At 43.7% G+C, this 19,021-nt stretch overlaps 1 protein-coding gene across 2 annotated transcripts in view; it reads left to right on the top strand.

Moving 5' to 3' along the window:
* The window catches only part of LOC139274607 (extracellular sulfatase Sulf-1-like), a 547,728-nt gene that overhangs the window by 273,920 nt on the left and 254,787 nt on the right, over positions 1-19,021 (top strand). The gene's annotated exons all lie outside the window — the stretch shown is intronic.

Genomic DNA, 19,021 nt, shown 5'->3' with positions numbered 1-19,021 from the left:
TTAGATGCATCAAGCTCCCCTTTAATATGTTGATGGTCTCTGCTACAACCCTTCCTTGCAGCAAAGTTCCACATTCTCACCACCCTCTGTAAAGAAATTCTTGCTAAATGCTTGATTTGTTAGTGGCTATCTTATGACTATTAAATTACTTTGATGAAGGGACCGTGTGCAATGTATCCAAGTTCGCTGACTATACAAAGCACTGACCACACTTGATCAGCTCCGCTGGGCCGGCCACATTGTCTGCATGCCAGACACGAGACTCCCAAAGCAAGCGCTCTACTCGGAACCCCTTCATGGAAAACGAATCAAAGGTGGGCAGAGGAAAGGTTACAAGGACACCCTCAAAGCCTCCCTGATAAAATGCAACGTCCCCACTGACACCTGGGAGTCCCTGGCCAAAGACCGCCCTAAGTGGAGGAAGTGCATCCGGGAGGGCGCTGAGCACATTGAGTCTCATCACCGAGAGCATGCAGAAATCAAACGCAAGCAGCGGAAAGAGCGTACGGCAAACCTGTCCCACCCTCCCTTACCCTCAATGACTATCTGTCCCACCTGTGACAAGGACTGTGGTTCTCATATTGGACTGTTCAACCACCTAAGGACTCATTTTAAGAGTGGAAGCAAGTCTTCCTCAATTCCGAGGGACTGCCTATGATGAGATGGAAAAGTTGTGAGGAGGACACAAAGAGCGTGCAAGGAATATAGATAGGTTAAGTGAATTTACAATAGGGTGGCAAGTGGAGTATAATGTGGGGAAATGCTCGGTTATTCACTTTGATAGAATAGAAAAACAGAATATCTTTTTAAATGGTGAGAAACTATTTATTTTGGTGTTTAGAGAGATTTAGGTGTCCTCATACAGGAAACACAAAGTTAGCATGCAGGTACAGCAAGCAGTTAGGAAGGCAAATGGCATGTTGGCCTTAATTGCAAGGGATTGGAGTGCAAGAGTAATTAGAAGTCTTACTACAATTGTACAGAGCTTTGGTGAGACCTCACCTGGAGTACTGTGCACAGTTTTGGTCTCCTTATCTGAGAAAGGTCATACATGCCTTAGAGGCAGTGTAACGAAGGTTCATTCGATTGGTTCCTAGGATGAAAGGGTTGTTCTATGAGAAGAGATTGAATAGATTGGGCCTATATTCTTGGGAGGTTAGAAGAATGACAGGTGATCTCATTGAAACATAAGATTCTGGGGGGGGATTGATAGGGTAGATGGGAACGGTAGCATAGTTGTAGCGACCTAGCATTCGGCGCGGCGGCACTGACCTGCAAGGACTATCAACAGGTTGGGGCCTTCAAAGGAGCAGCACGCGGCCCGACCCAACATTTGCCGTGGCGGCCCCGACCTGCCCGGACCATCAGAGCATACCACATCAAAGGTACAGTGCGTGCTGGAGAGCGACGGCTGTGAAGAGGGCGACTGGATTGGATGTCACCAAGGTCCAGGTCACTGATTGGAGCATCGGCAGGTACAGCAGGAGCGGCGAGATCGGGGCGCAGGAGCGGCGAGTGATCGTGGAGCAACGTGATCGGGGCTCAGGAGAGGCGTGAGTTCGGGGCCCAGAAGAGGCGAGTGTTGTGGAGCAGCAAAGGCCAGCCCACACTGCAACATGTGTGCGCACTAGGTGTGTGCGCACTAGGTCCGTGCAGCAGAGCTGGTCTCCAGTTGTCTTGGTTAATCCTTACCACTGGACCAAGACCTTGCTCTGTCAAGCCCGTGTGGTGGTTGGTGTGTAATGGCCACCACCCTTTAAAAAATCCACACACAGGCATCTTCCACCTTTCAACATGTCGTTCAGGACCTGGAATATTAGGTTCTTCATTGAAACACCTGTGAACTCATCCCTTTTTGACGTGGAAGCAAGTCATCCTTGATATGAGGGACCGCCGATGATGATGACCAGAGACTACTATCACCTTTCCCCTGGTGTTTTTTGGGATTGATGAAGACAGTAGTGGTGAACAGGGAAATAGGCTCTCCTCCCCACTGGCATTTCGGAGAAAAGGGTGGTATAGCAGAGGAAATTCCAGCCCCAAATTCAAACACTCCCAGATCAGGTGTAATACAGTTAGATGCAGATTAAAATTCCATTACTCTGCCATAACACTGCCTCAATATCAACCTCAGAAGAGCACTCCTCACTTCACCAGTGTGACATTTTCCATCTGTGGTATCTCTGGGTGAAACTGCCAATTTAGTGTTTGTTAGAGTTATTTTTGTGCTGTGTATAGGGTCTGCAAAATCTCCATGTAAAGAAAATAGTATTAAAAAAATCTAATGTGTTATAAAGCAGATCCACTAGCAAATCCGGTGATAGAAACCGAAATAGAAAATCTTTGCAGACACAAATGTTATAAAGGCTCCACCGATTTGTCATGAGTTGGGTTGGATTGCCGACCATTCCCTTTTTTCTGATTATACCTGCCCACGTGTCCTCGCAGGCAATGAAATTGAGATGAAGTTAGAATAGAGGCCAAATTCAAACCAGTGAAATTTGACATCAAAATTTCAATTCTCATGAATGAGACAAACCATCTGGAGTTGTTCCTCATGTCATTTTATTTATAGCATATTACAGATCAGAGAAGTTACTGAAATAATCTTTCTAGAATTATAATGTGGCAATGTAAAGGGGTGCAAGCAACAAGTTACATTTAATGTACATGCAGCACATTAAATAGAGGAAAATATTCCTCAATGCTGCATCAGAAAGATTTGACGCAAAGCCAAAGAAGGAGATATTAGGAGGGCAACAAAATGCTTGATCAAAACAGTGGGTTTTAAGAAGGAACTTAAAGGAGGAGAGGGATGTTGTGAGTCAGAGATGTTTAGGGAGGGAATTCCAGAACTTAGGGCCTAGACAGCTGAAGGCACAGCCCCCAGTGTTGGGGCAACAAGATGGGGATGCACAATAGGCCAGAGTTAGAGGAAATCAGAGTTCTTAGAGGATTGTGGGGCTAGAGAAAGTTGCAGAAGTAGGGAGGACATGAATGGATTTGAACATGAGGATGAGAAATTTAAATAGGGGGCATTGGAGTACTAGGAGCCAATTCAGGTCAGCGAGCACAAGGGTGATGGATAAAGGATACAGCAATGGATGAGATGAAATCAGACTATATGTGAAATTAGCATACACACACTATTTATAACTTACTTAATTTGATCAGGTTACATTGTCATTAAAACAGCAGTCAAACAATTCCACAGGAATGCATCAATGCATAGCCCAGCACGATTTCACCGCAGAAAGTTGATCAGAATTCTCTACCTTGATTTTTATGAGACAAAATATAGTAAACATGCTCAACTATATTCTTCATGATGAAAATCTAATGCAATTCCGCAATGTAGAGACATGTTTAGTTTTGTAGTGCAGAGCTGACCTTTGGTTGGATATGACAGTTTCAGATTGCCACTCTGAGCATTAATGAGACAATTACATAGCAGTGAAACTTATTTCATTTCGTTCTGTCCTGACAATGCACAATTTAGCCCCCAGGAAAATGAAGCGTTGTATTTTTCCATAGTATTGGTAAGAATTTCATAAATCTTTTGTGATATTATTTCTCTTTTCACGATACAGTAATGCAAGGCCTTAGAGGATAGTTTTCTTATCTGTGATAAATATATTCACTTCATGAATATTATTAATTTTTACTGTAGTTTGTAACCATGAAGCAATATGGCCTCAGATTGCAGCGGTGCTCCAAAACTATTGCAAAAACTCCCTTTTCCAATCTTTAACTAGCATTTTCAAAATCGAGTGCATGGTTATAACAAATCAGTCCAATACAGTGTGTAAATTGCATTACAATGGTACTTGGCATAATAAGAGATAATTGTGCCATTTGAATTTGTATAAACTTAATGAAGGTACTATACAAGGCTATTTGCATGCTAAATATTCAAAGCTGCAGACTGTAAACAGTGCTTCCATAACCAAACGATCAAAGCAAACCTCTGTAGCTTTACCAGTCATCATCATCATCATCATAGGCAGTCCCTCGGAATCGAGGAAGATTTGTTTCCACTCCCGGAGTGAGTTCTTTGGTGGCTGAACAGTCTAATATGAGAGCCACAAGCTCTGTCACAGGTGGGACAGATGGATGGGGGGAGGGGGGGAAGAGAGACTGGGGGGTGAGAGACACACAATTTTTTATTGTAGTTAATTAATAAATGAGTAAATAAGGCTTTATTAGAACCTTACTCCCATCCATTTAAAAATATATTAACCATTGGAGAACTATAAAGATCAAACAAACCTGTCAGCTGTGTGTACATACCGTCCACTTAAGATCGACTTAAAAGCACCTTCTCCAGGACGGTATGTAACTCTGGTGGTTTGTCGGTGGTAAGTCACGAATTTTGCACTTTTGGGCAGTATGTCGGTGGTCTGCATGGGTGGGCGGTGTGCAATACCGCCTGGCGGTATGTCACTGATGAATTTTCCGCTGGGCAGTATGTCGGTAGTATGTAGGTGTTTTTTGACGAAAATTGCATTTTTGGTCGATACGCGGGCGGTTTGTCCACCAATTTCGGGTCCAATTGGATAATTCTCTAGGTCACCACCAACATAGATGCAAGAGTCCAGTCAATTCAGCTCACTGCATGTAATATTAAGAAGTGACCGAGTGTACTGGGTACAGAAAAGGCTATAGGCCCAGACAACATCCTGGTAGTGCTGAAAACCTATGCACCAGAACTAGCCACTCCCTAGCCAAACAGTGTGGCTATGACACTGGAATTTGCTCGACAATATGCAAGTCAAATTCAACCCTGCCAATTGCAGTCCTCTCAGCCTCCTCCCAATCATCAGTAAAGTAATGGGAGGACGCATCAATAGTGCTCTCAAGCAACACCTACTTTCCAATAATCTGTTCATCAATGCTCAGTTCCAGTTCCAGAACCACTTGGCTCCAGATCTCAGTGCAGCCTTGATTTAGACATGGATGTAAGAGCTATGTACAAGAAGAGAGGTGAGAATAGTTGCCCTCGAATTTGACAATACAAAACCAAGGAACTCTAGTAAATCTGTTCAGTGGTGGATACATCATAACTCCTCCAATAACTGGAGGCGTACCTGATGCAAAGGAAGAGTGTGGTGGTTGTCTCAACCCCAGAACATCACTGCAGGAATTCCTGAGGGTGGCATCCTCAGCCCAATCAACAACAACAACAACAACTTGCATTTATAGAGCATCTTTAATGTAGTAGAACGTTCCAAGTAGTTTCACAGGCGCATTATCAAACAAAATTTGACACTGAGTCAAATAAGAAGATATTAGGACAGGTGACCAAAAGCTTGGTGAATGAGGCAGGTTTCAATGAGTGTCTTAAAGCAGGAGAGGGAGAGAGATGGGGAGGTTTAGGGACGGAATTCCAGAACTTAGGATGTAGGCAGCTGAAAGCAGGGCCACTAAAAGCAGTCTACTTGATCAGCACGCAATCCACTGGCTTAAACATCCACTCCCTCCACCAGCTGAGTACTGTGGCTGCAATGTGCACAATCTACAGGATATACTGCAACAAGATTCACCAAGGCTTCTTCGGCAGCATCCAATAATCTGCAACTTCCTCCACCTAGAAGGGCAAGGGCAGCAGGCACATGGATCCACCATCACCTCCAAAATCCCCACAAAGTCTCACACCATCCCAACTTGGACATATATTGCCGTTCCTTTATCGTCACTGGGTCACAATCCTAGAAATTGCTACTTACTAGTATTGTGGGAGCGCATTCAAAACACTGACTGCAGTGGTACAAGAAGGCGGCACACCATCACCTTCTCAAGGGAAACTTAGGGATGGACGATAAATGCCGGCCTTGCCAGCGACGCTCACATCGCAAAAAGGAATGCGCCCCAACGACAGGTTTCAATTTCCATCCCCTCCACTACTGGCGCACTGCAGTATAGATGATCTACAGGATGCACTACAGCAATTCACAAATGTGACTTCAACAGTACATCCATCCCTTGTGAATGCCTTGGGAATGCCATCACCTCCAAGTTCCTCTCTAGGTCAAACATCATCCTAATTTGGATGTATAACACCATTGCTTCCTTGTCATTGAGTCAAAATCCTGCATTACAATAGTGACTACACTTTAAAAGTACTTCATTGGCTGTTAAGCACTTTGGGAGGTCCGGAGACATAAAAGGCGCTATATAAATGCTAGTTTTTCTTTTTATTCCCAACCTAGCGGTTCAAGGAGAAGTCCCAGCAACACTATGTCAGGGCAACTGGTGATGGGTGATAAAGCAGTCTTGCCCATGTCAGCTACATCCCAAGAACACATAAAAAATTGGCATTTTAGTGCTGAGGAGGTTGCAGTAGAATTTGTAAAATAACTAAGAGGGAAGTCTGCAGCATTCATGGTCCCAAAAAGGGCATCAGTTAATAATTTACATCACAATAGATCTTGTGTGTTCTGTTTCCTGTATCATCTACCACGCTGCCCATGGCCACCGCTCCTTTTGTGGCCCTGACTTGCCGCTGATGTTCCCTCGCAGGTTGGGGCCCGCGTGGAGGCATGCCTCTTCAGGGAGCAACGCGAGCTGGTGCAAGAGGGCGACAGCTGTGAAGAGTGACATCATCAAGATCCAGGTCGGTGATTGGAGCGTGGGCAGATACAGCAGGAGTGGCGAGGTCAGGACGGAGGAGCGGCAAGAGACTAGAGAGATGTGATCGGGGCCCAGGGGAGGCGCGAGTGCGGGGCCAGGTATGTGTGTGCACTAGGTCCATGCAGCAGAGCAGGTCTCCAGTGGTCTACGGTAATCCTTGCCACTGGACCAAGACATAGCTCTGTCAAGCCCGTGTGGTGGCTGGTGTGCAACGGCACGTTAAAAACATTCATGCACAGGCATCTTCCACCCTTCAGGATGTAGTTCGGGTCCTTCATTGAAACACCTGTATACTCATCCTTTTTTTGGCGTGGAAGCAAGTCATCCTCGTTTCGAGGGACCGCATATGATGATAATCTACAGATAAACCTAACTTTAAAAATGATAATCCTCACATTTAAATTTATTCCTTTAAATTGGCACTTTGTTGTGGGCAAATTAAAAGGGATTTTTTTTTAACTTAAATGAGTAGGTTTATAATGACAGTTTAGTTGAAGCATTTTCTTTAATCTTGCACACACAGTAAAATATCCCTCACCCCTGCCCTTGCTCCATCTGGCAACCCCTAGACAAACTTGCATGGGACACAAACTGTTTACTGAAGTTGTAGGGAAAAGTCATTCCAGTACATTTAATTCCAACTTCACAAAACTTGTGCAGCAGATTTTGTTTTAAATTAAATATCATACAGCATGAAAGGGAGAGAGACATAGTTTATGCAAAACTGAAGTCAGCAAATTACATTGTGGGAGCACACATATTTTGAAATTGGAGCTATAAAATGCTACCCTGCACTTACCCTAAATCATCTCCATAAATGTTGCTTCCATTTAAAAAAAATCTTTTACAATGATAGTTACATAATATTCATATTTACATAACCCATGAACCTCTTCAAGCCTTCCATTTTGCACTCCAAATGAGTTATCATGGTTGATACCTCAATGTTTGCTCTGTAACACCGTTGTCCTCTTCGGTTGATTTTGGGTTTTTTCTTTCTGTTTTCTTTCAATCACTGCTGAGTATTTGCTGTTTTAGCAGCATGTCTACTTCATTGTTTGCTAAAGGAAATAGAAGCAATACAAAGCTCCACAGGGACTAGGAGCCTGGTTCTAGCAATTTAATGACAATTTACTGCCTTTCAAACATATGTACGGTTGGCTTATATGAAAGAGACCTCCAGTCACTTGAAGATGATATCCGTTATTTTTTATTGTGTATTCTATTTATACAGTTTGCATGGTGATTTTTGTAAAACTACAAAGAATTTTAACATGTTTTAAAATATAATTTTAAGGAGAATTACTACAAGCCCAGAATGTGGTTTAGCTATATTGTAGAAACATAGAAACATAGAAAATAGGTGCAGGAGTAGGCCATTCGGCCCTTCTAGCCTGCACCGCCATTCAATGAGTTCATGGCTGAACAATGTGTGATGTTTCTTTCCAGAAGGGACTATAACCATTTTGAAAACCCTACAAATAAATATTAATTAAATGTAACTGCCTCTGGCTGAAATATTAGTACAGACTTTTATCAATGAGACCAGAAACTCAGTATGTTTAGCTGTGCAACTTAATATAAAATCTGTACTGGGTACTGTCAGGTACTATATCATAGTATAGTGTAGAAGGGTTATCCTAAATATAACATTGTGGAACCACAAATATTTAAAAAATGGAGCTATAAAGTGCCACTCCAAAATTGCCCTACATCTCCCTATAAATGTAGGTTCATATTTTGAGGGATTATAATGATGAATATTTCCAATTTTGGCAATTGAAATCAGCAGTAGAATTGGGCACAGGACATATAAACTTGCATCATGAAACATTTATGACCCAATAAAATTATGCTAGATTAGATATAAAGTGGTGAGATTGTATGTTCCTTTGTTAAAATAAAAACCACTAAAGATCCTAACTACAAACATTAATGTTAAATCATCATAGGCGGTCCCTCGAACCAGGATGACTTGCTTCCACGAGTTCAAGGTGTTTCGATGTTCAGTCCTGAACTCCAATTGAGGGGGTGAACGATGCCTGGGCGTGAATTTTTTTAACGTGTGGTGACTGTTGCACACCAGCCATCACACGGGCTTGACAGAGCTAGGTCTTGGTCCAGTGGCAAGGATTAATCAAGACGACTGGAGACCTGCTCTGCTGCACGGACCCAGCGCGGACACATATTGCAGTGTGGGCTGGTCTGTGCTGCCCCTGGGCCCTCAGCTCTTCTGGGCCCCGTACCCCCATCTATCGCACCTCCGCCACGATCTCTTGCTGCTCCTCTGCCATAAGCATTCACCGCATCTCGCCACAACCACTCGCTGCTCATCTGCCCCGACCTTCCCACTCTTCTGTACCTGGGTCCTGCCGACGCCCCAAAACGGCAACCAAGGTTTTGATGACATCACCCTGTCGCCTATCTCAAAAACATCACACACTTGGAGCAGCTCGCGCTGGAGGTTGAAGTGGTATGCTGTTCCAGCTCTTTTACTTCCCCATCTGCGGAGCTGTTCTCTCGCAGGTTGGGAGGCCACGATGAGCTAGTGCGCACACATATCGCAGTGTGGGCAGGTCCTTGCTGCCCCTGGGCCCACGGCTCTTCTGGGCCTTGTACCCTCATTTACTGCACCTCCGCCACGATGTTCCAGGGCGCGGCGCTCCAGCTCTATTTATAGCCCCGACCTGCGGTGGTGTTCTCACACAGGTCGGGGCGATAGCAGTGTGTTGGATAGCTTCATTTTGAACTGAGCATGTTTGCAAATTTGTTGAAATATACTTCCAAACTAAATTTATGTTACATTAGCAAAAGCACTGGCTCAAACATGATGCCACTTGGTTTCTGCCTGTTTGTAGTTAAAGAAATAAATAAATAATTTATATAGCACCTTTTGTGGCCTCAGGATGTCCCAATTTACTTTACGGCCAATGAAGCACAATTGAAGCATAGTTACTGTTTTAATATAGGCAAACGCAACAGCCAATTTGCACACAGCAAGATCTCCTAAACAGAAATGAGATGAATGACCAGAAAAACTCCTTTTGGTGTTGTTTGAGGGATAAATGATGTCCAGGCCAATGACGGATGCTCCCCTCCTCTTCTTTGCCACCTATCTTTGACATCCACCTGCAAGAGCATGTGAGAGCTCAGTTTAATATTTCATCTGAAAAACTCACCTCTGACAGTGCAGCATTCCCTGAACACTGTACTAAAGTGTCAAATCTAGATCCTATGCTCAGGTCTCTAGAGTGGGGTATGTAGAATGAAGCCATGACCTCTGACTCAGAGGCATGGGTACTACCACTGAGTTAAAGCTGAGATAAAATATTTATTGTTAATAATTGAACCCATCAAATAATATATGTGGGCGAAACAAGAAACTCATTCCTGAGATTTTCAATAAACAATTAATAATTTCCAATTGCATCTAAACTTGATCAGTGTGTGGAAAGATGGAACTCATCATCCAGGAGAGACCTTCACAGAGGTACTGCAGAACTGCTTTATAATATCCTCACTTTGCTGCAAGGCTTATGTACACGGATTCAAATTGTAATTAGCTTATATTAATACGTGTTCATTTCAACATGTTCTGCTAAAACCTTTGTATACATTTGATCTGATGAGAAGCAATTATCTTGAAAAGCTACACAGGGCATTTGTTGAGTTTTCCACAATGTTAAGAGAATTTCATACTTTCAATTGAAGTAAGTTGGTACTGTATTATCATTCAGAAAATTACATACAACACAGAAACCAGCATTTCGGCCCAACTGATCTAGCACGAGACTTCTCCCACACAAATTACCTCTTCCCATACTGCTCATATATCCCTCTATTCTCTCCCTCACATATATATCAAGCCTCCCCTTGAATGATGATCTGAGGGGGCCTTGCATGGGGGTGCAGAAGATTCATAAGTTCATGAGACTGACATTCATACGTTTCACTATTTCGCAGTTATTTTATGACATGCTGTTTCATTACACTAGTTTGCATGACCATTGCACTCCTAATACCTAATCCCAAAGAGCCCAGGCCTTGACGTGGAACACTACTCAAATTTAAAGTTACTGCGAGGACAGATTTATTTCCAACAAGGTGCCTGAAAACACCAAAGGTCATCCAATGGCTTAATCGGTAAATGCATTACCCAGTGTGAAAACAAAGACCAGGATGAACTCATCCATCATAGGCAGTCCTTAGAAATCGAGGAAGACTTACTTCCACTCAAAGTGAGTTCTCAGGTGGCTGTAGAGTCCAATGCGGGAATTATAGTCTCTGTCACAGGTGGAGCAGACAGTGGTTGAAGGAAAGGGTGGGTAGGGAGCCTGGTTTGCCGCATGTCCTTCCGCTGTCTGCGCTTGATTTCTGCATGCTCTCGGCGAAGAGACTTGAGGTGCTCAGTGCCTACCTGGGGCTCGCTTGCCGTGTAGGAGTTCCAAGTAGAGCGCTTGCTAAGGGAGTCTCATGTCAGGCATGCAGACGATATGGCCTGCCCAACGGAGAGTAATCAGTGCTTCGATACTGGGGATGTTGGCTTGAGCAAGAACACTGACATTGGTGCATCTATCCTCCCAGTGGATTTGCAGGATCTTGCAGAGGCAGCATTTGTGGTACTTCTTTAGCGCTTTGAGATGTCTACTGTATATGGTCCATATCTCTGAGCCATATAGGAGGGCGGGTATCACTACTGCCCTGTAGACCATAAGCTTGGTGCTAAATTTGAGGTCCTGGACTTCAAACACACTCTTCCTCAGGTGACTCAGGATGAACTACCAGGAACTCAGCAGGGGAGCAGCAATTGTGCTGAGCACCTCTAGGCTTCAATGAGGAATAATTACCAATGGCTTTGACTCCTGATTGCTATCCATTTCCTCATGCTGGATGGGTGGATGTTAGGTGAAGGTGAGGCTTGAGGATCCTCTTCATGATCGAGCAGCTTGCCAGTGCTCACTGTCTAGGTTCACATATGGAGGATAAACATTTGTACAGGGTTCGAGAGAGCAGCTGGCTTGAATGGAATCATACTCAAGCAAAAGTCAGCACCCTCAGGGGAGAACAGGAGAAAATTGTAGGGCTGGGGAATTGGCACTTGCACCTTGCAATTGCAATGCTGCCAGTATATTTCGTTTTAGGGATTAGTGCTGTCACCATTACTGCAAGTCTTAGTAAAACTCTAGAATACCATCAGCGCTGAATGCCATTTTGAAAACTTTCTAATCATGCCCAGAGGTTATAGTCAAACAACAACAACTTGTATTTATATAGCGCCTTTAACGTAGTGAAATGTCCCAAGACACTTCACAGGAGTATCATGCCATTAAAAGGTTTACACCGAGCCACATAAGTAGAAATTAGCACAGGAGAGATATGTTTTAAGGAGTATCTTGAAGGAGGAAAGAGAGGTAGAGAGGTAGAGAGGTTTAGGCAGGGAGTTCCAGAGCTTGGGGCCTAAGCAACGAAAGGCACAGCCACCAATGGTTGATTGATTATAATCAGGGATGCTCAAGAGGGCAGAATTAGAGGAGCGCAGACTACTCGGGCCGGGGGGGGGTTAGAACATAAGAACATAAGAACATAAGAAATAGGAACAGGAGTAGGCCATAGGGCCCTTCGAACCTGCTCTGCCATTCAATAAGATCATGGCTGATCTGATCATGGACTCAGCTCCACTTCCCTGCCCGCTCCCCATAACCCCTTATCCCCTTATCGTTTAAGAAACTGTCTATTTCTGTCTTAAATTTATTCAATGTCCCAGCTTCCACAGCTCTCCAAGGCAGCGAATTCCACAGATTAACAACCCTCAGAGAAGAAATTTCTCATCTCAGTTTTAAATGAGCGGCCCCTTATTCTAAGATCATGCCCTCTAATTCTAGTCTCCCCCATCAGTGGAAACATCCTCTCTGTATCCACCTTGTCAAGCCCCCTCATAATCTTATACATTTCGATAAGATCACCTCTCATTCTTCTGAATTCCAATGAGTCGAGGCCCAACCTACTCAACCTTTCCTCATAAGTCAACCACTTCATCCCCGGAATCAACCTAGTGAACCTTCTCTGAACTGCCTCCAAAGCAAGTATATCCTTTCATAAATATGGAAACCAAAACTGCACGCAGTATTCCTGCTGTGGCCTCACCAATACCTTATATAGCTGTAGCAAGACTTTTCTGCTTTTATACTCCATCCCCTTTGCAATAAAGGCCAAGATACCATTGGCCTTCCTGATCACTTGCTGTACCTGCATACTATCCTTTTGTGTTTCATGCACAAGTACCCCCAAGTCCCGCTGTACTGCGGCACTTTGCAATCTTTCTCCATTTAAATAATAACTTGCTCTTTGATTTTTTTCTGCCAAAGTGACCTCACACTTTCCGACATTATACTCTGCCAAATTTTTGCCTGTCTATGTCCTTTTGCAGATTCTTTGTGTCCTCCTCACACATTGCTGATGATACAAAGATGCGAGGAAAAGCAAACTTGGCTACGTTATACTCAGTCCCTTCTTCCAAGTCCTTAATATAGATTGTAAATAGTTGGGGTTCCAGCACTGATCCCTGCGGCACCCCACTAGTTACTGGTTGCCAACCAGAGAATTAACCATTTATCCCGACTCTCTGTTCTCTGTTAGCATGGATAGAAGGTTGGCTAACTAATATATGACCCCCAACCCCATGAACTTTTATCTTGTGCAGTAACCTTTTATGTGGCACCTTGTCAAATGCCTTCTGAAAGTCCAAATACATCACATCCATTGGTTCCCCTTTATCCACCCTGTTCGTTACATCCTCAAAGAACTCCAGCAAATTTGTCAAACATGACTTCTCCTTCATAAATCCATGCTCACTCTGCCTGACCGAATTTTGCTTTTCCAAATGTCCTGCTACTGCTTCTTTAATAATGGACTCCAACATTTTCCCAACCACAGATGTTAGGTTAACTGGTCTATGGTTTCCTGCTTTTTGTTTGTCGCCTTTTTTAAATAGGGACATTACATTTGCAGTTTTCCAATCTGTTGTGGGGCTGGAGGAGATTACAGAGATAGTGAGGGACAAGGCCATGGAGGGATTTGAAAATAAGGATGAGAATTTTGAAATTGAGGCGTTGCTTAACCGGAAACCAATGTAGGTCAGCAAGCACAGAGGTGATAGGTGCGAGTTAGGACACGGGTAGCCAAGTTTTGGATCACCTCTAATTTACGTAGGGTAGAATGTTGGAGGCCAGCCAGGAGTGCGTTGGAATAGTGAAGTCTAGAGGTAACAAAGGCATGGATGAGGATTTCAGCAGCGGATGAGCTGAGGCAAGGGCGGAGACGGACGATGTTATGGAGGTGGAAATAGACAGTCTTAGTTATGCTGTGGATATGTGATCGAAAGCTCATTTCAGGGTCAAATATGACACCAAGGTTGTGAACAGTCTGGTTCAGTCTCATATAGGAGTTGGGGAGAGGGATAAAGTCAGTGTCTAGGGAATGGAGTTTGTGGCAGGGACCGAAAATAATGGCTTTGGTCTTCCCAATATTCAATTGGAGAAAATTTCTGCTCATCCAGAACTGGATGTCGGACAAGCAGTCTGACAATTTAGATACCGGGGAGGGGTCGAGAAAAATGGTAGTGAGGTAGAGCTGGATATCATCAGTGTACATGTGGAAACTGATGCTGTGTTTCCAGATGATGTTGCCAAGGGTTAACTTGTAGATGAGAAATAGGAGGAGACCAAGGATAGATCCTTTGGGGACACCAGAGGTAACGATGCGGGAGTGGGAAGAGAAGCCGTTGCAGGTGATTCTCTGGCTACTATTAGATAGATAACAATGGAACCAGGCAAATGCAATCCCACCCAGCTGAACGACAGTGGAGAGGCGTTGGAGAAGGATAGAGTGTCAACGGCTGCAGACAAGTCAAGAAGGATGAGGAGGGATAGTGTCACACTCACAAATGATGTAATTTGTGACTTTGATGAGAACCGTTTCGGTACTGTGGCAGGTGCGGAAACCGGATTGGAGGAATTCAAACATGGAATTGCGGGAAAGATGGGCACGGATTTGGGAGGTGACAACATGTTCAAGGAGAGGAAATGGAGGTTGGAGATGGTGCGCTAATTTGCAAGGACGGAGGATTCGAGGGTTGTTTTTTTGCGGAGATAGGTGATGACTGCATATTTGAGGGAGAGAGGGACAGTACCTGAGGAGAGCGAACTGTTAATATCAGCTAACATGAGAGCCAGAAAAGGAAGTTGGGTGGTTAAAAGTTTGGTGGGAATAGGGTCAAAGAAGTAGGAAGTGGGTCTCATGAACAGGATGAGTCATGAGGGGAGATCGGAGAGAAACTGGAGAAAGATGTGAGGTAAGGGCTAGGTCATGGGGCTTCCTTAGAGGAAGCTTGGCTCGGTGGGCTAGGGGAAGGAAGAGAAGAGGCAGTTGAACAGATGGTCTCAATCTTAGCGACAAAGAAGTCCATGAGCTCCTCTCACTTATTGTCGGAGGTGAGGGTGGAGACTGGGGAGAGAGGTTTAAAAAGATGGTTAGCAATAGAGAATAGAAGTCGAGGTTTATCTTTACATTCCAGAATGATTCTGGAATAGTGAGCGATTTTGGCAGATGAGAACAGGACCCAATAGTGCTTTATCTGGTCCAACCAGATCTGGTGGTAATGGCTAAACCAGTTGTCCGCCATATTCATTCAAGTCTACGTCCCTTAAGGGAGTGAAGATCAAGGCTGTACCAGGGGAACGGCCAGGGTGAGAGAGAGTAATGGTTTTAACAGGAACTCGGCCATCAAAGGTGGTGGTGAGGGTGATTGAGCAGATCAGTAGCGGCAGAGATGTCATGGTGAATGGAGGGCCAAAGGCTGGACAGTTGGGAGTTGATAAGTGCAGTTGGGAGAGAGTTTTTTTCAGGGGCACAGAAGGAGATAGGGTTGGGGACTGGGTTGGAGGTTGAGCACAGTATATAGTGTGGAATGTGCAATAATGCCAGATTTCAATCCGTTTTGTGTTTCCTGCCCACATATGCTGGAGACTGTACAGATAGTTTCAGCAGAAAAGAGGGGTTTGGAATGTTTTGCACTAAACATTGTTCGGACAGTCTCTGATGGACTGCTTTGCGAATAGGTGCTTTACCTCATTCGGGTTAATTATATTCATCTCCTTAATATGACATTTCTCTTTGAAATGTAGTTTCCCGAGTGAAAGTAATTACATGGTGTGAAAATTAGAAATAAATGAAGATTAAGAATTTAAACAATGTGATTAATCTTTTGAGGAAGCTTCAGTTTCTAATAACCAGTGACATTTTTTCATCACAAATGTAAATTTCTATTTCAGGGGCTTTTAAAATTTCAAGTTTTTAATTGAATCATAAGTAAACCTTACACCCAAGATCTAGAAGCTGTCCCCTTTGCAAAACTGTGTGAGACAAAGATAACAAATAACCTACTTTCAATAATTTTTTTAATAGATTAAATTTACTGTTATGTTCTTTCCTGCTGCTTAGGGATAAAGTTTCGGGGCTTAAAATTTAGATAGCATCATTATACTATCAGAATTGAGGTGGAGCAGGACTTCCACCTGCCACCAAGTTGTTACACTGACCCCGCCGTAAATTGCGTGTTCAAAACTGAGGAAGTAATGGGAGATAGGCCCTGAATGGTTGGTGCGGGAGAATGGAAAATAGCTGAAGGAGAGGTGCAGCGTTAGGATATAAAATCTGCTGATGCTTAAAGGGGTAATCGTAATGGAGATACAGAGCAGGAAGGTTAGGCTGTTTGAGGTTAGGGGCCACAAAACCAGGCACTTAGTGGAAGGAGATGGCTGTGGCAGTGAGTGCCAGCTCCTTGAATCCCAGGACTGCTTTGCAGTGCAGGAAGACGTTTAACAACTTTACCAGAGCAGCCAAGGTAAGCTACTTACTCCCCCAAACTCTTCCTTGCAGTCTCTATATATGTGTGGCACTCCTTCATTCGTTACCCTCAGAGTGCCAGAGGAGTCAGAGGTGGAAGTGAGATCTGATAGTGAAGAGGGGAGGTTCGGCAGCAGTCAGCCCCTGGATCTTGAGCCTGTGGATTCAGATCTCTGAGGTTCTGCTCAAAAATGGCAAGAGTCATGGCAGAGTCCAAAGCCATCCTCAGTGTCAATATCCGAGAAAAATTCAATACAATGCAGCACTATCTGAAGTGAGTGATGGTACCAGCAGCAACAGCAACAGCATCTGTTCCCTGAAAGATCGACCTCCAGTCCAATCAGTTACTTTGATGTGGCTGGTTTGACCATTGGCCTTGAGGCCTTGGGGACCATTTGGAGACAACTTTGGAATCTGCTTCAAAGAGCCTTGAGGCACCATCTCTCCAGCTCTGCGAGATCTAACTGTTACCAGCAGGTCTGTCCTCTCTCTGATCAGTGTACACTGCAACTTTCTCTTTCCATGTGGCTCTACACAGCTGGTGATTGAACTCAATGGATCCTTGTCAAAGTACATCATTATAGGGAGTTTATGGCTGTCTCTGAAGCAGTGAGTTACAGGGAGGTGTACTGTACCACAATGGCTCATTAATTGTTCCCATCAAAGCTAGTGGCACATCACTGGAATAATCTTCAAGTGTGGCAACAGATGACATTCCTGTAGTTCAGAATCATATGCTTCTGGCCCCAAGATTTATTAAGTATATAACAAAATACTTAATGTTGTCTTCTTATTTAAGAAAACTTAAATAACTTAAAATTAATTTTAATTATATGAATAAACAGATTAGTTGGAGTGGTGTTTGTTTTTCTTAGCATTATCGACTGAAAATCAATAGATTCAGAAGTTACTAAAGTAGACTCTGATGAATACTGAGAGCACAGCACAACTTGGAGAAATTGAACTGGTAATGCAACAATTTGTGGAGGTATATTTCATAATAATCATCACAACTTGCATTTATATAGCACCTTTAAGGTAGCAAAATGTCCTAAAGTGCTTCATAGAGGTGAAAATGAATGCAGGAGGGTTGGTTATGGGAGGTGACTGAAAGTAAAATCAAAAGAGTTAAGGGCAGAGTGAAATGATGCTTCAGAGGTGGAATTAGGCATTCTTGGTGAAGAATAGAATATAAGATGTGAAGCTCAGCTCAGGGTGAAACAGGATTCAGTTTAACATAGATTTGAAAAATTACAGTCGTTTACAGGGTTGTCTGTTTTCCTTTGCTCTATTATTCATGAACTATTCAGTCAGTCCATGTGGAGGTAAGTATATCATGTAATGTAACATGATAGCTTTCACTGATGAGGAACATCTCATAATGCACAATGAGCCTGCAGGTAATCCTTACCTAGAAATATTTAAACAGTGTCTTAAAGTCACTATACAGGTACAAAAAGAAAATCAGTCAGTGACCTTTGGAAAACTGTTAACTTTATCTTAGTATTTTATAGTGCAGTTACAGTACATGCACCAGCTTGATTCTGGTGCTATTTTAGAACAGTGCAAGTGGACATTGGAGAATTGCCCTGCCCTTTGGCAAAATAGAGCTCTGTGTATGTGGACTTTCATGTGCAGTAAAGTTAATGCATACTTCTGTTCATTTCTACTTAAAGCACCAACTCTATATTTGTAGACTTTACTATCTGGCTGTGTTCATGAGTACGGTAATACACAGCTCTAGTCATGTTTACATCAGTGCACAGTTCCCCGTGCACATGTATTTCAACATGCAGTTCTATTCATGGTTACTTTAATGACCAATTCCGTATATCCATTACAGACCCAATCCATGTCCGGACCAGGGTCAAACAGGGTTGCGTTATTGCTCCAACCCTCTTCTCAGTCTTCCTTGCCGCCATGCTCCACCTCACAATCAACAAGCTCCCCGCTGGAGTGGAATTAAACTACAGAACCAGTGGAAAGCTGTTTAACCTACACCGCCTCCAGGCCAGGTTCAAGATCACCCTAACCTCTGTCATTGAGCTGCAGTATGCGGACGATGCCTGCGTCTGTGCACATTCAGAAGCTGAACTCCAGGATATGGTCAATGTATTCACTGAGGCATATGAAAGCATAGGCCTTATGCTTAACATCCGTAAGACAAATGTCCTTCACCAGCCTGTCATCACCGCACAGCACTGCCCTCCAATCATCAAGATCCACGATGCGGACCATTTCCCATATTTCGGGAGCCACTTATCAACAAAGGCAGACATTGATGCGGAGATTCAGCATTGCCTCCAGTGTGCCAGCGCAGCCTTCGGCTGTCTGAGGAAAAGAGTGTTTGAAGACCAGGCCCTCAAATCTACCACCAAACTCATGGTCTACAGGGTTGTAGTAATACCTGCCCTCCTGTATGGGTCTGAGGCATGGACGATGTACAGAAGGCGTCTCAAGTCGCTGGAGATATATCACCAACGATGTC

The sequence above is a fragment of the Pristiophorus japonicus genome, chromosome 1, assembly GCF_044704955.1.
Source record: "Pristiophorus japonicus isolate sPriJap1 chromosome 1, sPriJap1.hap1, whole genome shotgun sequence".
In the NCBI taxonomy this organism is placed as follows: Eukaryota; Metazoa; Chordata; class Chondrichthyes; family Pristiophoridae; genus Pristiophorus; species Pristiophorus japonicus.
This window is presented reverse-complemented; position numbering and strand designations above follow the sequence as displayed.